Source organism: Myotis myotis, unplaced genomic scaffold, assembly GCF_014108235.1.
Source record: "Myotis myotis isolate mMyoMyo1 unplaced genomic scaffold, mMyoMyo1.p scaffold_m19_p_20, whole genome shotgun sequence".
Lineage (NCBI taxonomy): Eukaryota > Metazoa > Chordata > Mammalia > Chiroptera > Vespertilionidae > Myotis > Myotis myotis.
The window spans coordinates 4,080,990-4,103,791 of NW_023416325.1; the positions used below are offsets into that span (position 1 = coordinate 4,080,990).

A 22,802-nucleotide genomic window follows, 5' to 3' on the forward strand; every position below is an offset into this window, starting at 1 on the left:
TCCTGAATACTTCCCTTGGGTGGGCCACGCCGTCCACTCCCAGCCTCCTCGTTGGCAACCAGCCCGCCCCGGGGGAACGCCGAGCCTTCCCCAGCCTTCCTGAGCCGGGAGCCACTGTCCCTAGACACTACCAGGGCAGGAGGGACCACGCGTTCCAGTCTAGGCATCCGGGTTCCGGCATCGCTGGCTTCCTCTGAAGAGGTTTCCAGAACAGCTGGCCGAGGGCCTGAGCAGGTGGCTGACGCTGCGTCTTTGCACCACCAGCAGCGGCAGGTGCCACCCTGTTCCCTGCGGCACCGCTAGAACTCAGCCACCCGCTGGGGCCACGCTCACGCCCCGCTTGTCTGTCACCGCGTTCTGAGGCCGGCACGGACACGCACGACCCGACCTTGACCTTGCCCGCCCACCTGTGCCGGGCCCTGTGCTCAGAACTCGTCCAGAGAGGGAGGCAGGTGCTGCCATGGTCCCATCGGGCAGATGCGGAAACCGAGGCTCAAAGAGGCCGGGCTACCGTTTAAGAAGGTAGCCCCGTGCCGGCCCCCGCGTCAGGAACTTTCCAGGACTCAGACATCCCTGGCTCTGCACAGGGACAGCGTCCCTCGTCCCCTCTCTTCGCAGGTGTGAAGGCCGAGCCTTAGTCACAGACGGGAGCGGGGCCTGCCGGGGCCCCCATGGTGTCAGCCCGGATGCTCAGGCTCAGAGTCGGCTTAGCCAGGCTCGCCAGCTGCGGGCCCTGGGCAGGGGGCTCAGTCTCTGTGCACCTTGGTGGTCTCATCCGTAAAATGGGAGTGAACCTGGCCGCTGCCTTCTGCTGTTGAAGGACAGCCACCCAGTGGGAGCGCCCCGGGAGGCCGGGGGCACGTCTGGGTGGTAGTGACTACCGGGTGGACGAGAAGCAGGGACAGGACTAGGGCGTGGACGCAGCACCCCAGCCCCGGTGCGACCCCTCCCAGGATGTTCACTCCCCTCGCTCTGCGAACCAGCCACATCCTTTGGGGGGACCCCGTGCAGCGTGAACACGCAGACACCTTATGCAGAAAGTGTTCAGCGTCTCGAGACGGTAACTGCGGAGCGTGAAGCCCGGGGCAGGCCCTGCCGAGGCCGTGCGGCTGCCCTGGTCACGCGCCCGGGAAGTGGCCCGGCCCCTCAGCTCTGGGGGCTTTCGGTGAAGAGCCCAGAAGGACAGGAGCTGGGGGGGGGGGGGGCGGGGAGCCAGGGATCTGGGGAAGAGGGACGCACGTCAAAGGCAGAGAGGGAGGCTGGCTGACAGAGAAAAGTGAGTGAGCACACGCCCTCTCTCTGGGCCTCAGTTTCCTTGGCTGTAAAATGGGACCGTTTGCCCCAGCTCCAACATTTCCAATGAGTTTGCCATGATCCCTCCAGGAGGGGCGGCTGGCCCCAGAAGACCATTTTGATGGTGACAGGATTGGGCAGGAGCTCAGCCGGGACTTGCGAGTGAAAACTACCTGTCCTTCAGGCTGGGGAACAGCACGGGGGGCTCCTGGAAGGAGGGACTCTCCCGGGGCGCTGCAGGCTTCCCGGGGCGCTGGGAAATGTGAGGCCCCGGAGCTGGGAGAGGACCCAGAATATGAGTGACCAGAGAGCCTGGGAACCTGGGTAATGTTATTAACCATGTCACTCCAATACATTTAACGAAAAAGGAAGCCAGCCGGCCTGGACCAGGAGCCACCCGGCAGGACAGGGGGCGGCCCAGGGCCCCCGCCTGAGGCGTGCCCTCTCCCAGGCCGCCAGGACTCAGGGATGGGGAGGTGAGGGCATCGCCCAGCCAGGCTCCGGGAAGCCGCCCTGCCCTTCCCCAGAGCCCTGCTCCTGATTTCCTTCGTGTCTGCGGCTTCTCACAGGAGGGGAGAGAAAAACAGCCAAAGAAAGGCCCATTTAGGCCAGACAGGCCCGCTTTCCCCGGGAGAGGCGCGGCTGGCGGTCCAAGGCCTCCGCCCGGCCGTGCCAAGCTTTCCGCCAACACAGGAGACAGAGGGCAAGGCTTGGGCAAAGCTGTGCCGCTGGCACCATCTACACCTGGCATTCCTCAGCCCCTCCTGGCTCAGGGCTTCCGGGCCCCACGTGTTGGGTTTCGGCCCCAATTCTGTGCCACGCGCGATCTCACGTGAACAACACGGACCCTGCTCCCGTGAGGAAAGCCCCTTTGTGATCCCTGAGTCACAGCGGGGGAAACCGAGGCTCAGAGCCGGGAAGCGACCTTTCCGGGGTCCGGCAGCCGGCTCGCCGCAGAAACGGGTTTCCCAACCGGTCCCTGGGAGCAGCGGGGTTTCTGCTTCTACCCGCTGGGCGGGCAGGCGGCCGCTCCATTCTTGCTGGAGGAAGACCCTTTTTCTTCGTGACCCACATCCCTGACAGCTGAAGAGGCCCCCTGTGAGTTCAGGCTGTCGTAAAAGAGATTGGAAATCGCACAGGCTCCCTAAGGGCCCGCACTTGACGTCAGTCAGCCCACCTCCCGCCGGGCTGGGAGGCCAGTGGAAACTTTAACGCCCTAGGGCAGCCGCCAGGCTCTCTCCCTCTTGTAAACATGTCGCAGGCTGGCCACAGGTGCCGCCCTAAATCAACTCTCTTTAACCCTGGAAGAAACTCCTCGTTTTCTCCCGACCTCTGTGCCTACCTCTGTCAGCCAGTCCTGAGCGGGGTAGGAGAGGGGACCCAGGATTCAGTCAAAAAAGCCACCGTAGCCAAGGAATCGTCTCTTCTCCAGGCTTGTTTACGGAACAGGCTACCCAGGAGAGTGAGCCGTGGGCCCGCACGCCTTCTGGGATTTCCAACTCCATCAGCTGGAGATTGTCTGAAATCCTCCGTCGTCCAGATGTTCAAGGTCAAGCACCGAGTGTGGAGAGGACGAGGCCTGGGGACCATGGCATGCTGCTCCGGTGACACGGGCTGCCTTTGGACCACCCGGAAAACTGGGTGGGACGTGCCAGGCCCGGCAGAGGGTCCAGACTGCCTCCGGCCGCGCCCTGCTCCCGCCCACCACCCCAGACATCCCTTCCTCGTCAAGTCGCTCAATCTCTGCTCACGCTGCTCTCCCCGCTGAGATATCTTTTATTTCTGGCCAATTTCTCCTCCCAGCACTCAAGGCCAATTCATCCCTGGAACCAGCTCAAATGCAGGCTTCCTTCTCAGAGTATTTCCTGACTGCACCCCTCAGCGCTGCCCGCCCTCTGCGCCTGCAGGACCTTGTGTACTGAATGGACCGGACGGGCACTAACTCAAGTGCATTTAACAAGAAGCGTGAGGTCCAAACGGCCCAGTGTTCACCGCCTGAGCTGAATGGATGATGGATGGGATTGTCCTGGGGGCTTGCGAGCCAGGGGCAATTGGCCCCCGTGCATGTTAAAGCCAACCTTCTGGCTAGATGAACCCCATTCTGTTGACATCCCTGAGGGCAGGGCTCGCCTCTCCCAGTATCCCCTGCTCCCGGCACACAGTAGGTGCTCAGCAAATGCTGGGGGAGTGCGTGGAGGCTGTGTCCCGGCTCTCTCGCTACTTTTAGACAAGACCCTCTCACTTTCTGAGCCTCACTTTTTCCATCTGAAAAATGGGAGTGGGGAATGGCTCAGTGCTATGGTTGGGTGCTTGGGGCCTCCCCCACAATCCATACGGTGAAGTCCTGTCCCCCACTGTGATGGTGTCAGGAGGCGGGGCCTCTCACCAGCTCTCCTGTCTCTCTGGCCCGAGGTCGCAGAAGGAACAACCGAGTGCGCTAGCTGCTGATTCTTGCATCAGTCGCCCACTCATACTCACCCACCTCCTTGCACAAGAGCTGCCCTCAGCATGAGCCCAAGGCTGGGATCAGAGAACCCAAGTTACATCCCAAGAAAGCAGAACCGATTCCAACTTTCTGCCTGGGTAGTAGCTGACCACCCGACTGAGTCAGCTGCTGTGACGCCAAGGTTACCAGAGTGTGTCTGTGGTGGATGGAGCACCTTCCTACCACAGGAGCCCAGAATTCTCCATGGGGTGAGGCATGAAGCCAGGAGACTGGCCTAGGAACCTGAAGGCACAGGGTGCCCAGATGCCCTCATCAGCCCAGATGTGCAAAGGCGCATCTCAATGCCTGTTAGCCTGAGAATCAAAATAGAAAGGCTTTCATTGGGCTGACCTTGAGCTGTCCTGAGTGCTTTAAGTGTAGTAAGTCATTTAATCCCACGAGGACCCTATGAAGTGGGCACTGAGATTGTCCCCATTGTACAGATGGGGACACTGAGGCCACAGGAGGTTAAGGGGCAGAGCGGGGATCTAAACCCTAGACCAGTATGACCATGTTCTGTGTCAACAGATGCCAAGCAGACATTGGTATCTCTGTCTTCAACAGCACCCCGTACTCCGTAGAATCATTGCCCCCGGTTCCATCCAGCGGGGCAAGACACTCTACTCCTTCTCTACCAGGCTTGTGCCCAACATTGCAAAAACAGGGAGGTTCCAAAAGAGAAGTAAAACTAAGTTTCCTAATTTTGCCTGAAACCAGCATGTCCTGGAGTCCAGAAGTAGCGCAGAGTGGCTGCCAACCCTCCTTCCTTATATCCCAGGCCCGGCCCAGCCCCTCGCCCAAGAGTCATGAAAAGAGTCTCAGACTGGAAACCAGGAGGCCCAGGTCCTAGTCCCACCAAATGACCTTAACCCATCAGGGCCTCACTCTTTTCATCTCTCACATGGGGGCAAGTAATCCTGTCTTTTTCATCGTTCGGCCTTACGGAGTACCAGACACACAGAAGGTCCGAACGCATGTTTTTTGGGTGAATAAATGAAAATATATGTCGTAAGTTTGCTTCCCCTCCTTTGAAGGCCGTAAGAACAGGAACTGGACCTGACTCATCTGAAGTTCTCACATTCATAGAACTTTCCTCCTCTGCAGGCTTATTCATACAAGAAGTTGATCCCAAGCCCCCACTATGTGCCTGGCTTGGTCCAGACCTCAGCGTCATCCAGGAGCCCCTGATGCCCTGGGCTTCCTCAGGCAAGAACAACACCCAGCTGCCTTATAATCAGTAAGTTTGGCTCATTCTAGGGACTTGGGTCATGATCCCTGCATTTCCACTTCCCCAGTGCCCAGCCCTGGGGGAATACAGCCCAAAGAAAACCCTGACTTAACTACACACACACACACACACACACACACACACACACCTGCGTGTGCATGTGTTGGCATACATATGCACAGGCAATGAGACCCTAGGGCAGGAGTAGGATTTTCTGAGTTCAAATCCCAATTCCTTTGCTTATGACCTATGTGACCTTGGGAAGACCCCTTTTCCTGTCTGAGCCTCATTTTCTCCATCTGTAAAATGGGGATGATAATCCTGAAACTTTTCTCTACAGGGTTGTAAGGGGATTAAGTGAGATCATGGAGATGAAAAGCTTTGGCTCGATAAATGTGCTGTGCTCCATAAAATTGTTATTCTTGCTTCCTTTTTCCAGAATGGAAAGAGGACAGCTGTTGACTAAGTTCCAGGGAAATCCATGTTGAGGGGCCTGGAATGTAGGAATTTCCTCAGCATGTTGGATGGGGATTGACAAAAATGTAGACTGAGAATCAGAGAATGGAAGAGACCCAAGAAGCCACCATATCTGTGGCCAAGACAGCCAGATGTCACAAAAACCAATCTCCCCTCTACAATACACAGCTATTGCTGGAAAGAAGCCACCCTGGCTAGGAACTCGGTTTCCCAGCCCCCTTTGCAACTAGATTGCCCACATGATTAGTTCTTAGGTGTGGCAGAAGGCAGTTCAGAAGCAAGCAGGCTACCTCCATGCTTTCCTTCCTCAGAGACAGTGTCCATGGGGACAGTAGGGACATCAGATGGGTCCCTGAATCGCCGCCTGGAAGAGGAGCACCCTCCATTCAGAAATGCCTGCCTTATAATAAACGCCTGTTTGTTTGAGCCATGATACGCGTTTGGGTCTATCCGTTACGGCAGCTACTACCCTGACAAATACAACAGTCAGCCTCCTTATGTACAGATGATTATGGCCAGAGAGTACCCTGTCCAAGGTCACAGAGCATATTCAGCAAAGGTCAAGAACTTTGGTCTCGTAACAGTTGGGAGTAGGTCTGCAAGCTTCACCCTGCTCCACAGAGCTATCATGATTCTTTAAGGTCCTTTAGCAGTGAGAGTGATGCTTAATGAGCTGAAGCCTGGAGCCCTCCACTCCTATTTCAGTTAGGATAGCACCACCTTTATCTGTTTCCCCCCCTATATTTTCATTGGAGAGAAGGATTCTGTGGCTTAAGAAACTTCCCAAGTCTGCACAGAATCTGCTTTCTGTGGTACAACACAACAAAGTTTCACTTCTTCTCCAGCATGCCGCCTGACCTCAACTGCTGACACAGGGTATAACTTGCAAAAAGTACATATATATTTGCTTAGAAAGGAAAAAAAACAAACCTCGGTGTGCATCGAAGAACCGGGAGACCTGGGCAAAGGCAAGGAAAAGAGACGGCCAACTACTCTAGCGCAATGGTTCTTAGGTTTTGGGGTGCATCAGACTCCTCCGTGAAGTGGCTTCCAAATGCGGACTTTGCACAGCCCACCCTCCGATATTCTGACTCAGAAAAATGAAGCTTTAAGAAATACTCATGATTCTCCTGATTATTGATCATCATGTCAGTAATCCCAGGATTCCACTTGGAGAAGTCTTGAGTCTACTTCGTAGCCTCAAAACTGGCACTGATAACTGCACCTGTGCAAGCATAGCTCAAAGAGAATGAAATCGGCTTTTGGTTTTCTTGGACACTGGCAGGAACCTGGGCATTAATGATCGACTGGTAAAGAAAGCAGTAATTATTTCTACTTGGCTCCCATGGGTGTCACGGGTGTAGATAGCATGGTGGTATAGAAATGATAACAGAATAATAGCTAATGTTTATAAAGCCCTTGCTACATGACAAGCCCTCTGCTATGTGCTCCTCATCTATCATCTCATTTAATCTTTTAATAATCCTAGGAGGGAATTACTATTCATACTCCCATTTTATAGATGAGGAAACTGAGGTATAAAGATAAGGCATAACTTGTTCTCTGTCACTAAGGTGGCAGGTGGCAGGCCAGGATCAAACCCACCCAACAGAACCCAACCCCATAGCCATAGTGCTCTATGGCCTTTCATGGAGGTCTAGCATCAGAACCCCTCTCTGGGACTCAGTTTCCTAATCTGTCAAACAGACGTATGAATAGCACCTTTATCATCATAGCCATGCTGAGGATTCGAGAAAATTATAGCAATAACATGGTTTGCCAACTGACAGGAGTTATTAAGTAAACATCTAAGAGATGAGACTTTAGTCGAGCTCCCTCATCCCATTTTGCAGATGGTGAAACTGAGGCCTGGCTACTTTACTTATTCGATGAACGTTTAACTGAGCACCTGCTACATGCTAGGTCTTGTGCAGGGGGATGAGGATACAGAGAGAATAGTACCCTGTTCTGGCCTCAAGGAGCTCCCAGGCCAGCAGAGGAGACAGACAGCAGGACAGGCAATTACAAGACAGTGTGATGGGCACTGTGATGGGTGAGTACCGGCACCAAGAGAGCCTAGTGGAGATAGGTGTGGACCCAGTTGGAGGGGTAAGGGGGACTTTTCATAAGGGCTCAGCCAAAGAGGGAAGTACTTACCCAAAGCCAGGTTTATCTATTCTCTGAAGGCTGGAGGAGGCCAGCGAAGGTCCCTGTGTACCAAGGGATAAATAACTCCACCCTTGGGCTTCTCAGTGCCGGGCACCACACGGCTTGAGCATCGCGGGTTTCAGTTAAACCTTCTAAGAAAATGTCAAGCCGCCTTCCTCCCGCCAGCAGAGGCCTGACTTAGCTGATGCTGTTCATTCCAGCGACACAGACATTTGGAGAAGTCTTTCCTCTCGGCAAGTTGGAGGAAGCAAAAGAGACAGCGAGAGCGGCAAGGAGGTTGGTCTTGAAAAGGAAGTAGGGGATTCCAGAAGGGAAACTGGGGCCCAGGCCCTTCGGGGAAAGAGAAAGCAGACCCGGGGCCTGGCCGCTGTCTCACTCCCCTCTCTGAGCCACACCCGGCTGAGGGAGCAGACTCACCTCCAATAGCATGACAGGCATCCCTCCGTATCCGCGGGGGGTTGGCTCCGCGACCCCGGTGGATACCAAAACCCACAAATGCTCACTCACTCACATAGAACGGTGTGGTACTTGCGCATAACCCACGCACATCCTCGCATATACTTTGAGTCATCTCTGGGTGACTTATAACACCTAATACGATGTCAATGCTGTGTAAATAGTTGTTATACTCTATTGTTTAGGGAAGAATGAGGAAAAAATGCAGGTGCATCTATTGTAACTAAATTCCATGTAGTGTATGTCAGCAACAGCAACACTTCTTTATTTCACAAAGTCTTTCGACCTGCGGTTGGTTGAATCTGCAGATGCCGAACCCGAGATATGGAGGGAGGGCCGACTGCACTTAGTTATTACGTGTTATTTTCTTGTAATTTTGCCCACAAACCTCGTTGTTGTGGCTTTCCCATTTAAAATGTGCTCATCTGAAAACAGAGAGGGGAGTGGAAAACTTTGAACAGAGACCGCGGGCAAAGGGTTCAGAGCTTTCATAGACAAAAAAAAAAAAACACCCTTAAATGTCAATAAGAAAAAGGTGAACAAGCTAACAGGGAACAGAAAATGGAAATGGACTTGAAGAGGATAATTATTAAAAAAAAAAAGGGGGGGGGAACAATAAGATTATAAAGGCTACTCGGTGCTGATAAAGGAATGTACAGTGAGGCGGCCACGTGTTAGCTCACCTTTCTCATCAGGGACATTTTACTAGTAAGAGCTGGGAGAATATTGCACCCAGGACAGGGCCAGGGAAGTGCAAGCCAGCACAACCAGTGGGGACAATATGTCCCAAAGCCTCAACATCCTTAAAAACAGGCAAACCTTTGACCCAGCAATTTCACTTCTGGAAAACTGTCCGTAAAACAAACACACACAGCCCTGGCCGGCTTGGCTTAGTGGATAGAGTATCAGCCTGCAGACTGAAGGGTCCCAGGTTCGATTCCGGCCAGGGGCACATGCCTGGGTTGCGGGCTCATTCCCCAGTGTTGGGTGTGCAGGAGGCAGCCAATCAATGATTCTCTCTCATCATTGATGTGTCTATCTCTCTCTCCTTCTCCCTTCCTCTCTGAAATCAATAAAGAAATATATTTAAACACACACACACACACACACACACACACACACACCAAAAAAAAAGAGATAAAATTAAGAAAAAAGCAAGCAAACACAAAGATGTCGTCCTAGAGTGGTCACTGCAGCGCTATTCACAATCGGAAACTCCCTGATGAGAAATGAATCAATAAACCCCAAGACAAGACACGTTTTCCATGCCGTCATTTGGATGGTGGAGGAATAAGATGACAGGGAAGGGGGCCCACAGTCCGAGGTGAAGCACAAGAAAGATGACCAGACACGAAGGTGGAAAAGTGAGTGTGAAACCACAATGCAATAGACAGGTGACATATGGTAGAACTGTGCACTTGAAACCTGTACAATCGTTTTAGCCAATGCCATCCCAATAAATTTAATTTTAGAAACGGGGGCGGGGGGTGGGTGGGGAAGTGAGTGTGTGTATCCCCATTTACATGCTTACATGTGTCGGGTACATTGCAGGCACCCAACAAACATCATGGGTCTGTGAGTGAGAGGGTGAGCGAGTGACTGATGGGGAGGGTACCTGGGAGACCACCTCTGCGCTAGGACCCCTCTTTCGTCTCTGTCCCAAGAGTCAGTGCTGCCCCGTGGTGATGACTCTCATTTCATTCCAATCCTTTTTTAAAAAAATTTTTTTATTGATTTCAGAGAGGAAAGGAGAGAGAGAGAGAGAGAGAGAGAGAGAGAGAGAGAGAGAGAGAGAGAGAAACATCAATGATGAGAATCATTGATCAGCTGCCTCCTGCACACCCCCCAGCTCAGGATGGAGCCTGTAACCTTGGGCCTGTGCCCTGACCGGGAATTGAACTGTGACCTCCTGGTTCATAGGCCGACGCTCAACCACCGAGCCACACTGACCAGGCTCATGCCAATCTTGACCTCCCAGCTGACTGTCCCTACAGCCCTGAGCCCGTGCCCTCCCCTCTCTGAGCCTCAGTTTCCTCGCCTGTAAAATGGGGACTCTGAAAGCACCTCCCTCGTGGGGCTGCTGTGAGATGAACAGAGGAACGAAGGGAAACGCTGAGCTTCCTGCCTTTAACATTCCGGTGAGCTCGCCGGTTTTTACAATGTGCACGCATGCCTTTGGAAATCTGAACATCAGAGTAGAATTCCAGTCGTTTGGATAAAAGTTAACTTTTAAGAAGAACCAAAGGGGAAGACCTCTCTCCTGGACTAGCACGCCCCTGTCCTGGCCCCTGCGGGTGGGTCAAAGCCACGCATGGTACCTTGAGGCTGGTTCCGCCCAGGTCTTCCTGAGGGCTCCCCTCTGCTTCAGGCCACGCCGGGCTGTGCAGGAGGTCCCGTTCCCGACTTCTTTCTCCCAATCACACTGTTCTGTGGCTGTGGCTGCTTGCCCGGAAAGCAGTTCATCCATTCATTCAAAATCTCCTCGAACCCCACAGAGCGCAGCCCGGCCCCCGCCCTAGAACACCTTCACCCCCTGAGAGGCTCCTGGGGAGACCAGTCTGTGCTGAGCTCCGAGCTGGTTGGGGCTGCTGTCCCGCAAGCAAGGGACAGACTCCGCCAGAGAAACAGCTGGAGGGAGGGAGGGAGCGGGAGGGAGGGGCAGGAAACTGGGCCGAACGAGGGCGGGGGCGGCCAGCTGCAGGGAGTGGGGGCTGCTGGGGCGGCTGTCCCTGCCAGCCAGGGCCTGGGCTGCTGGGTGGTGGCCCGTGGCAAGGCCTGTTGGGGTCGACCCGCCCCTCTGGCGGCCAAACCCAGCTGGGAGCCGTGCCCACTGGCTGAGCACAAACGGGGAGCACTTCAGCTGGGAAGCACCGTGCTCCCCACAAGGGCCTCCAGAGGGCTGGCTGCCGGGTGTCCCACCGCTCTGGCGCCTCTCACCCCAGGCCTCCGTGCGTGCTGTTCCTCCCACCTGGGTGCCCTTCCTGTCCCTGTTCGGGCCTGATAACCTCTTGCTCCCTCTTTTTTTTTTTTTTGTAAAGTAAAACAGCAATGAGGTTTTTTAAGTATCAAATGAACAAAGATGACAATGTTTTCTCATGTTTGCTTTTATTAAATGTTATAGGAAAGCAAAAATCACATACGTGATGGGGGATAGGCAGTGACTTACCATTTCTGGGCAGAATACATCAGACCTTTAACTGCGTTCAGGCCCTGTGTGGCTTAAAGACAAATTCTGTTTTCATCCCCAGCCCTGACCCTCCAAGATGAATCATAGTAGTAGCACTCTAGTGTGAACACACACACACACACGTATTTCATATGTAAATATAAAATGACTCAGTCCCACTCTGTGCGCCATGTCGTAACCTGCTTCTTCATTCAGTGACCAGGTACATGTATCGCACCCTGTTTGACCAGCTGTTAATCATTTCATTGACTCAATGCACCCTAGCTTATTCGATTAATACTTTTTGGTGGTTGATTCGGTTATTCTCAACTTTTTAGCTGTAATGAACAGGCTTGTCCAATTACTTTCTTATACAAAATCCTTATGGACACATGTTCATATTATTCAAAGGGTCTCTGCTCCCTTTTCAGGTCTCAGCTTGGGGAGCAGCTCCCAGGAAGCCTTCCCTGCCTGGGGGGTGGGGGGGGGCAGAGGCGGGGAGGGGGTCTGCTCTGGGCTCCCCTAGCCCCTTGGGCTCGCCCATCACAGCACTGACGGCTGTGGACTTGTCCCTGCCTGTGAGGGCGTCTCTCCCTTGCACTGGGAACTCCTTGGGGAAGGGATGTATTTCGTCCCCTGCTCTGTCCCCAGCTCTGCACCATGCCTGGCTTAGCGTCCGCACCATCCCATCATCATCACCATCATCAGCGGTGTCATCCAGACGGCTGACAGCCAGGCAGTGTGCTGGGCCCTTGCTGCGTATCCTCACTGCAGCCCCAGGAAGCAGTGACTACGCCTGTCCCCATTTTACCGACGAGGAAACTGGGCCACAGAAAGGTTAGGTCACTTGTCCAGGGCCAACAGCTGGTCGGTTGGAAGAGATTCCAGGCGGGCTGTCTGGCCCCAGAGCCTAGCCCTTTGCCTCCACATTAAAGAACTGACAGAGGGGCCTACCGAGCACATGGCCCCGGGCCCAGCGCTGTCCATGCAGCCGGGGGAGGAGTCAAGTGCCCATTTTACAGATGAGGGTGCTGTGGCCACAGAGGGGAAGTGGTTTTGCCAAGGGTGCCCCAATCATGCCCACAGATCTGATTGACTCAGCTGAGGCTGCTGAAAATAACTTGTGTGCAAAGGAAACAGGAAGGGAAGGGGAGGGCAGGGGAGAGCGGAAGGAGAGAGGGAGGGAGGGAGAGAGGGAGTAGGTTCACCTCAAAGGCTTGGGCAGGTGGGGGAACGTATCCTTCACCATCTGACCAGCCCTAGAACCTCACCTCTCTCTCCCCACCATCCTCGACTGTTAATTCAGTGAGATTAACACTTAAAAACGATCTAGTCTAACTGGTTCATTTCTGAGGCAATAACTGGAAGCACAGAGAGGTTAAGTCACTTGCCCAAGGTCACACAGCTCCCTAGAGTCAGAAGTCAGACCCAGCCTGACTCCAGACCCCTCTCCTACCCCCTCTGCCAGGCTTGCCCAGCGGACTAAGAGCTTCTGTCTCATCCTGCCTTGCTGTACAGATGGGAGCACTGGATCTGGAGAAGGCAAGGGACTCGCCCGAGGTCACCCCGCAGTTAGCAGCAGCCCCAAAGCCTCCTGGCCCAAAGGAGAGGACATTCCACAACACGACAGGAGCCCGTGCATCACCCCCTAAAGGTCCGTGACTAACAGAGGCCAGGGGGGCCACAGCAGCAGCCTTGCCTGGGAGCCTGGGGGGCATGCACACTCCCAGACCTCACTGCAGACAGCAGCATGGGGCCCTCGGGGGCAGCGCCCAGCCGGCTGTGGGGGAGCCAGCTGCTGGGGGAGCCGGAGCTCGCTCGAGTCTGAAAATCACAGATACAGACATTTCCATTAGGAATACAGTCTGGGTCCCAGAACACGTTTTCTTGTCAGGCTACAGAATCGTGGGTAAGCAGGGGGGCTTTGCCCGGCCGGCGTGGCTCAGTGGTTGAGCGTTGACCTATGAACCAGGAGGTCACAGTTCCATTCCAGATCAGGGCACATGCCTGGGTTGCGGGCTGGACCCCCAGTAGGGGGCGTGCAAGAGGCAGCCGATTGATGGTTCTCATCGCTGATGTTTCTTTCTCTCTGAAATCAATAAAAAATATATATATATTTAAAAAGAAAAAAGGAGGAGGAGGAGGAGGAGGGCTTTGAGGTGAGATAGACCAGATCTGACTGAACCCCTGTCTCCACCCCTGTGACCCCTGTGACGGGGGCAAGTCCTTTCGCCTCTCTGAGCCTCGATTTCCTCATCTGCTGTGGGAGGAGGAGAGAGGAGGAGGAGTGAAGGAGGAAGAGGGGGAGAGGGAGGTAAGGATGGAGAGGCGGAGAAGAGGGAGGAAGAGGGAGGAAGAGGGAGAAGAGGGGAGGAGTGGGGAGCCAGCCTTTCTGGAAAATCAAGCACATTGGGGGATCCTGGGAGGGAGCCAGGGGAGCCCCACCTGTGGGTGTGTTACCAAAGGAAGCAAGAACTGATTGGCCGCGGCAACAACACACAGGACAGAGAAACAGGGAGGGCACAGAAGGAACAGCGGGAGAGCCTCGTGGCTGGGCTGCTTAGGTCACGAGAAGTCAGAGAAAAGGGGGCCTTGGAGGCAGGTTCAGGGGTGAGCCCTGGACGAGCTGCGGCTGCCCATGGCTCCCCTGGTTGCAAGTCTCCTGGGGTCCCTTAGAGGGAAGAAGCGGGGAGGGAATGGCATGGGCGTGCTCCCCCGGGGGGGTGGGGGGGCGGGTGAAGCAGGTGCGGGGGGGCCCTTTGTTGGAGGGTATTTTTCTCTCTTGCTGGTGGGAATCTTAGGGGAGGTTTCATCAGAAGATCCATCAGCTTTGCAGGTGCGTCCTTTCAGGGTCCAGGTCTCCACTGATTGGCCGGGGCCAGGGCAGGGGGTCATTAGTCAAGGCAGCTGGTCCTGAGGCAGCGTCTGGTTTTGCTGTGTTGCTGGGGCTGGAGCTGAAATGCAACTGAGGCCCAGATGTTATCTTTAAGGAGGAGGGTCAGGGGGTCCCAACTGCAGGACCAGGAGATGCTAGGCGAGGAAAGGTCACCCAGGGGGAGGCCCTTGTTTTCCCAGCTTTGCTCTTTGCTAGGCACCTTCTGTACCTGGCCCGTCGTCCTGGCTCTGCGCGCGTCTGCCTAATGGCCTAGAACAGATGGGTTTATGGGAAGTGCCTCTCCCCGCTTCCGTGCACTGCTGTGGGCCTCACCTGTAGCCCCAGGCTGTGATGCGGCTTGATCAGCTGGGAACCACATGTGGCTCTGGGCCGGCCAGGGCTCTGGATGCCAGGGGTGGGGGATGGAGCACAGAACCCCACCGCCCCCCTGAAGAACGGAGACCATCAGAAGCCACCATTCTGCACTTGGGTAAGTTTGGCATTTTCTTCCTGGGAGTGAAAAGGGGTTGGGAGGGTGGGGTATGGCTTTTTAACAGGATTTTGGAAATTAAGGCCTGACGTAGGGATATTGGGGCCTGAGAGAGAGGCAGTGGCCTACAGGGCATTTAAGAGGCCTCTGTTTATTCCCTTGGAATCTATAGTTCCCAGATTTCGGATCAAGCTTCATCTTTAATATGTATATATTATTGATTTGAGAAAGGAAGGGAGAGGGAGAGAGAGATGAAACATCAATGATGGGAGAGAATCATTGATCAGCTGCCTCCTGCACGCCCCACACTGGGGACCAAGCCTGCAACCCAGGCGTGTGCCCTGACCGGGAACTGTGACCTCCTGGCTCATAGGTCGACTCCCAACCACGGAGCCACACCGATCGGGCCAGCTCCATCCTGACGCTCCACTCCAGCCGGTTGGTCCTGGAACCCGGGAGCTCTGCGTTCAGGGGATCCCAGGTCACAGCCAGGCCGGGCTGGAAAGAGCACAGTGATTGATTAGCAATGCCTGCCCCGGACCTGGGGGGCGGCAGGGGGGTGGCGGGTGTTGGCCTTCCCCCTCCTGCTCTGTCCTCCAACAAAAGTCCACCCCATAAAGCCCTATGTCTTCAGAAGTATTTTAAAACCTTTTCAGCTGTTTGTGTACGTTGGCATGTGTCCGGGGACCTGGAGGGACATTTTGAGTTTTGCCATGATGCGGGTGGGGTCCTCAAAATGCCAGCGACCCCAGAGCCTTCCATGGCCTTCAAACAGGCTCTCCCGGCCCCCCTGCTCCTCAGGCCTCACTCAAATCAGGCTTCAGAGGGAGATTTTTCCATGGATTTTTACAAGGAGGCCGTATGTACCTTTTTATGTGGGTCATTAAAAAAATAAAAATTTTAAAAAACACGGAGCAACACGAGAAATTCGTCATAGCAACGGGGCTGCTTCTCCTATTTTTGAAAAGTGAGCTTCACCCTCCTCCTCTTAGTACAGAAAGTTTATTTTCCTGCCGGGGCCTCTGACTCAGAGACCAGCCCAAAACTCAGGCGGCCGCCTCTGAGGAGAGACGGGAGGGGTGGGGGCCCTGGGCCTGGGCCCGGGTGGGTGACGCCTGGGGGTCCCAGACCTCAGATCCTCATCTGGCACGTCCCCCGGGCACACAGGTGCCCCTGGTTTCTAGTCACCCACGTGCTCCCACCCCGCCTGGCAGGCACAGCTGAAGGACTTGTACCAGCTCTGTAAACATTAAAACATTTCCGGAGCAGCCAGGAAAGCCCAGCCCCACAGGACTGCCTCCTAGAATCTCCCCACGACCCAGGAGCCAGAGGGGTCACGATTCTCAAGCAGGGGGCCTGGGGGCTTGGCTCGTGGGGGCCTTTTCATTCATCAGGGCCCATGTCCTATCAGATGATAAAGAAAAGACTCCCGCTGCTCGCTGCCCGCTGCCAGAGGGCTTCCAGGTAGCAACCGAGGTAATTGAGAGCACAGTGTAGGTCTGAATCCTGCCCTACCGCTTACCAGCTGTGTGACCTAAGGCAAGTGGCTTAACCTCTCTGTGCCTCAGAGAGGTTATAATAGAAGGCACAGAAGCTGTAATAGTAACAGTGAGTGGTGGTGGCAATGACTTGGGTTAACCCATATCAAGCACTTAGCATAGTACCTGGAACATAGACTCTCAATCATTTCCTAGCTCCTATCCTTTAAAAAATATATTTTTAAAATTGATTTTTAGAGAGAGGAAGGGAGAGAGGCGGGGAGGACATCAATGTGAGAGCAGAACATAGATCAGCTGCCTCCTGCACACCTCCTACTGGGGACTGAGCCCGCAACCTGGGCATGTGCCCAGACCTGGAATCGAACCAGCGGCCTTTCGGTGCATAAACAAGGCCCAACCACCTGAGCTCCAGCCAGGGACCTCTTTCTTATCCGTTATAACACTCCGTGACCCGTCAGAAAGCTGCAATCACAGGATCAGAAAGAAGCATGTGAGGAGACAGCCCCTGTCTAAATCAACACCTTCCTTCATTTCCCGGGCTGGTCCCTGCTCAGACAGCCGCCCTCCAAGGCGCTGAGCCCTGGAAGGCTGATAAATAAGGTTTCTCTCTGGGCTGCCCTCTAGCCTGTTGGCGGCAGCTGGCTGCCTCCTGCGTCAGTGCTCTCCACATGCCTCCCTGAGATGTCGGGGCGAGAGGAAGGGGATGAGGGCCGGAGGGCTCATCTCGAATTCAGCAAAGGAAGCTGTGAATGATTCACCCAGAAAGATGTCTGTCTGGCTCTGGCCCGATTCACTCCTTCTGGAGGCAGGCGGGCGGGCAGGAGGGGGAATCTGCCCACCCTCACTGCTGTCACAGGACCCAGTGTGTGTTATGGAAAACTGCCCGCGAAGTCATGGGTGGACCTCCCAGAGCTGAAGATCATGGGTGGCAGTGCTCTTGGATTCGTTCCGTGCCCGCAGCTGCCCACCTTGGTTTTCACTATTTGAGGCATCTTGGTTCCCCAAACCCTAACTGGGCTCTGATGGCATCTAAAAAAACCACGCAGAAAAATAAATTAAAAAAAAAAAAAAATACTATAAAAACCACGCCGGCCGGCTCAGCGGTTGAGCATTGACCTATGAACCAGGAGGTCACGGTTCAATTCCCAGTCGGGGCACATGCCCAGGTTGTGGGCTCCATCCCCAGTGGGGGGCGAGCAGGAGGCAGCCTGTCAATGATTCTCTCTCATCATTGATGTTTCTATCGCTCTCTCCCTCTCCCTTCCTCTCTGAAATCAATAAAAATATATTTTTTAAAATAAAATAAATAAAAATAAAAAACCACGCTGAACTCAGCCACCCACAGTCCCTTTCTTGACTGGAGGTCACCAAGCCTGGTGAAATCCAAGCACCCCGATGCCTCTACCACTTGCATGTCCCCTCTTCTGCTCACTTCCCCCTATTTCTTCCCAGCGCGCTGCTGGTAAGAGCCAGGGGGCAGATGTCCGGGGCAGGTAGGGAATTCCTCCCCTGATTGGAGGCTCCGTGTGGCCTGGGACCACATCTGTTGGACTTCCTGCTGAAACTGATGCTCAAATGTCAAAGTCTGTGACTCTTACACTAAAAGGCAGAAAATTCTTGATAATGAGTCAAGCGTCAAGGGATTATGCAAGTACAATGACACAAATATGATGACATCTTTTAATTTTATTTTATTTTTTCATTTATTAGGGTATAACAATGATTCTGAACCTGGGACCTGTGCCCGCGCCCTCCCCCCGCCCCCCCCCCCAACCCCAGGAAATCTATTGATGGCCTCCCGGGAGGCCACATAAAATTTACATGGGTGTGCCTGGGTGGCACAAGGCTTTCTGAAAAGGCAGGTCCAACATTTTCAAAAGGGTTCCAGAATCTTACATGGGTATACACGTGAGACCACAAATCGGATGCATATCTGGACCTCTAGTGCTATGGCTGGTGCATAATAGATGCTCAAGAAATGTTTGCGGGATGAATCAATCATCGAACGACTGTTGAAAACCACAAGCTTCGTGATCATCAGATTGTCTGCTTGGTCAAACCCCACTCCTCTGGTTCCTAGGTCAACCCTTGACCACTGAGCCACACCGGCCAGGCTCCAACGCCTTTTTATAAGCCTCATGCCAGTCCTCTGAGGCCGGTGGTAGTCACATTTCCCAGCTGAGAAAATGTAGACTTAGAGAAGGGATGTGCTTTGCCCCAGGTCACCGAGCAAACAAGTGGTATAACCAGGGTTCCAATCCTGGTCAGTTGCACCTCAAAGGTATCTGTGTTTTGTCAGTGGTTCTTAACTTTAAGTTGAGGTTAAAAAAAAAAAAAAAAAAAAAAAAAAAAAAAACACCTTAAGACTCACTCAGTCTCACCCTTTGATGTGGCTATTAGAAAGAACTGGGGAGCCCTAGCCGGTTTGGCTCAGTGGATAGAACATCAGCCTTCGGATTGAAGGGTCCGGGGTTTGATTCCGGCCAGGGGCACATGCCTGGGTTTTGGGTTCGATCCCCAGTGTGAGGCATGCAGGAGGCAGCTAATCAATGACTCTCTCTCATCACTGATGTTTTTATCTATCTCTCTCTCTCCCTTCCTCTCTGAAATCAATAAAAAAATAACAAGAAATAAATAAAATAAACTGTGAAAAAAGATTTAAAAAAAAAAACTGGAGAAAAACAAGGTAACTTTACCTCCCTCTCCTCTCCCACCGCTGCTCGTAAATTCCTATTCCGTCTTTAGATGGCAACTTGGTCACTTCCTGTAGGAAGTCTCGATGTAGGGCTCACAGGTCTTAAACACCCTCTCCAACACTTGCCAATCTCCCTTTATAACAGAGGGAACCGGCACGGATTGGGCTCGGAGCTTTAGACAGGCGACAGTGCCTTGCTAGCATTGAATACCATTGTTTTATTTTCACTGTTTTTGGGTGAGGGATAGTTGGTGGTTAGCTTCTAGTTGAGAAAAGCAATCCTTGGTTTCTATTTACTGTGATCATCTCAATTTTCCTTGTGAGTGACACTTACTGATATTTTTTCATGAGTACGTTTACTGACGTTTTTTAATGAGATTTAAAGAAAAATATTAAATTCGTGACACCTGAGAGGTGGTATCCAAGCAGGGCAAAAATCAAAAAGGTGGCACTGGATGACAGAGGCTTGAGAAACGCTGCCCCATGAAATTAAAAATAACCCAGCCATGTAATTATATTGCCCTGCCAGTATATTGCAAGTTACCTAAATAGCACACATTCACAGTAACCCATCACTATTAAAGCACATTTTTTGAGGGCTTACGTATGCGGTTACTTTAGCAACAGAGCTATAACTGAATCCTATTCAAACCGCAAGACATACGTGCCTGAAAACCTAATTATTGGAAAATTATAGACCTAAGAAACACAGCCCCGTTTCACTGCACACCACAGGGTCCCCCGTGGTAATCGGATAAAACGTGTCTACACAGAAGCCGTGTGGAACGGAAGAGCACCTTCCCTCCATTGTGGACCCTCAACTACCTGTGCCTGCAGAACGGCATGTATTCATTCATTCACTTGCTCATTGAGTCATGCAATCACTCACTGCAATTTCAACTGAGCCCCGGTGATGTGACCCAGACATACAATGAAGGACCGCAGTGAACCTCAGCCCAGAAGGGGGCGCCAGATGTCACGCCCCTACCTCCCCCGCCTGCCAACTGCATTCTGACAAGAGCACCATTCTTTGCTAGCATAGGACCAAGAAACCTGCTTATCCCCCCGGGGTAGTCAGAGAAGGCTTCCCGGAGGAAGTGGCCAAGCTGAGATCTAAAGATGGAAGAGGAATGGACGAGAGGAGGTGGGCGAGGAGAGGGAGGTGAAAGGGCAGGTGCGCCCAGGAATGTGCATGAGCCCTCACATCCCGTGCGCCCCTCGTGCCGTGACCATCTCACCCTGTGCCATCGCCCCCAAGTGTGATCCTTGCATTCAAAGATGCGTATTTCAAATGCCTTGACCCCGCAGTGCCCGCCAGCAAGGGTTCTTCAGCGGGAGAAACGGATATCCAATCCCAACACTGAGGGAAAAGAGAGAGGGCGAGTGGGTCTCCAACATCAGCCTCCCTGTGGGATATGAAAGAGGGATTTGCCTTGGCCGCTCAGATTTTTTTTATCATAGGCACCAACCAGCCTAGTGTTCTTAGCCAGGGCTGTACTTGGGACTCTAGGGAGCTATCAAGTCTCCAAGACCAGGCCACACCCAGGACATAGTCATAACAGGACATGCCTAGGACATAACAGACCATTCCCAGGACATACTCATAACAGGCCATGGCTAGGACATAACAGGCCACGCCCAACTCATTAAGTTAGTCTCTCTGGGGGTGGGGCCCAGTGGCCGATAATGTTTAAAGCTCCCCTAGATGGGGGTCAAGTGTGTGGCCAAGGCTGAGACCTACATAGAAAACCTAACCCCTATGGAGGATTCAAATCTACAAAAACTTCCTGCACACCTACTATGCGCTAGGCCAGTGATGGCGAACCTTTTGAGCTCGGCGTGTCAGCATTTTGAAAAACCCTAACTTAACTCTGGTGCCGTGTCACATATAGAAATTTTTTGATATTTGCAACCATAGTAAAACAAAGACTTATATTTTTGATATTTATTTTATATATTTAAATGCCATTTAACAAAGAAAAATCAACCAAAAAAAAATGAGTTCGCGTGTCACCTTTGACACGTGTGTCATAGGTTCGCCATCACTGCACTAGGCCCTGGGCCGGGGGCAAGGTGGGGGTTGGTAAGAATCCGGTCCCACAGTCATTTGAGAACCACTACAGAAGGCTTCATCCACTCTGAACAAACGTGTGCTGGGGCCCAGATCGAGCTGAAAAGTGCTTTTGGTCGAGAATTGCCTGGGGGGTCTGGTGAAAATCAGGTTGTAACTCAGCAGGTCTGAGTTGGGCCCAGGAGTCTGCCCTTCCTACAAGCTTCCTGGCGTCTCCAGTCTCTGCTGGGCCAAGCACTGCCTGTGGGTGGCCAGCTCCCTCAAGGAAACCTCTCCAATCTCAGCTGCTGCTCCTCACCATTTCTCCACCCCTCCTCCAGCCCTGAGCATCGCCTGGAGGTGATAACAGTGTGTGGGGAGAGACAGAATGTATGCTGGCAGCCTGCCAGGTGTGTGTGTGTGTGTGTGTGTGTGTGTCCGGGTCCAGAGCCCCATGACAGCCCCGAACCCCCACCCCTACCAAGCCCTAGAGGGTGGGGCAGACAGATCTCCAGGAGAAAGGGACCAGGGTGGGGTGGGAGGCGGGGTGCTGGGCCGATGGTTGTCATTAACACTAAACCATCATCGAGCAGCAGCCCCAAAGGCAGGGAAATTCAAGAGGCATCGAGATCAAAACGGCCTCGGAGGCTCTCCTGCAGCGAGCGTTCGTGTCTAATTAATCACCCGTCCTCGCCAAATCAATTGCGCCTGTTTTAAAATCTGAGGGCGAGGGATGGGGCGGAGGTCGGAAGCTAGAAAGTCTTTGGAGTGGATTCCTGGGGAGGGCCCGATAGCCATGGACCAGGGGGCGCGGATGCTTGCAGAGGCCATGATGGTCACAGGAGCTGGTGGGCGTGGGTGGGTGGTGAGTAGAGGGAGCCCTGGGCGGGTGGGCCTGAGGGCCAGGTGGAGACAGTGGTCGGGGACCCACTCCAGCCCCTCGTGGCCGAGCAGAAACCATGTGTGCATATTTTGGTTTTTGAAAATATCTTCACAATATGGTTTCTTTAAATGCGGAATCCCCCGGTGTATGGAGGCTGCCTCAAATGGTTTTGAAACGCCATGCCATCCATCAAACTGTGTCTGAGGCCACAGATGGGATGCAGACTGTCAGTGCGTAACCTCGGAAATAGAGACCAGACCCGAGGAATTACTTGGAAAATTAAATGGCACGTGGGCAGCGACTTCCCCCGGATGCTCAGAGCGGGAGGATGTGGGTGGGCAGTGTCCTGAGCAGGCGGAAGTGCCCCCGGAGACCCCCAGAAGTCCCTGGGGGAGGCAGGGAGGGGGAGGTGAGTGAGGGCCTACAAGTAGGGGCCGACTGCCCGGGTGATCTGGGCGTTACTGTCCCTGCAGCCCCGTCTGCCCAACGCCAGGGACATGCACTCCCTTTACCCAACAACACTTGCTGAGTACACACTATGCGCTGACCTCTTGCCAAGTGCTTTATGTGTATTACCTTGCTTCATCCTCCCAACAACCGTGATACCGTTACCCTCCCTTTACAGATGAGGAAACCGAGGCTCCGTTAAGGGACTCGCCCAAGGCCACACAGCTCCTCAGTGGTAAAGCCGGGGTTCAGACCTGGGTCGTCTGGCTCCAGGCAGAACCCATTCTCTTAACCATGTGCAGCCCCGTGTTTCCTGACTCCCACAGAGCCTCTCGCAGAGCGCAGCACACAGTAGGTGCCCAGGCAGCGTCTGTGACGTTGAAACAGTCTTTGTGCATTGGACCTACTAGAATTGGAGGCTATCCTTCCAACCAGCCTTGTGTTCCTGTTTCGAGAATGGGCTCATGGTTTCTGCAGAGGCAGGTCATGTCCTCATCACTATGTTCAGTTGGTGCTAAGTCACCAGGCACCGTCTGCACCTAGAAGGAGCCCCCAGCTCCCCTCGCTTCCTTCCGGACTCTGCAGCCTC

General features: G+C 53.6%; 1 protein-coding gene across 3 annotated transcripts in view; it reads right to left on the bottom strand.

Annotated features, from left to right (window-relative positions):
• Nucleotides 1–10,692, bottom strand: part of CMKLR1 (chemerin chemokine-like receptor 1) — a 28,569-nt gene extending 17,877 nt beyond the window's left edge. The window contains exon 1 of one of the 3 annotated variants that reach the window (XM_036354290.1): nucleotides 10,427–10,692. The gene's annotated coding sequence lies outside the window, so the exon portion shown is untranslated. Of the gene's footprint in view, nucleotides 1–2,635; nucleotides 3,006–7,640; nucleotides 7,920–10,426 lie in introns of those variants that run through there. The other 2 variants (XM_036354291.1, XM_036354292.1) reach the window with 2 other exon arrangements.
• Between the last annotated feature and the right edge of the window lie 12,110 nt (nucleotides 10,693–22,802).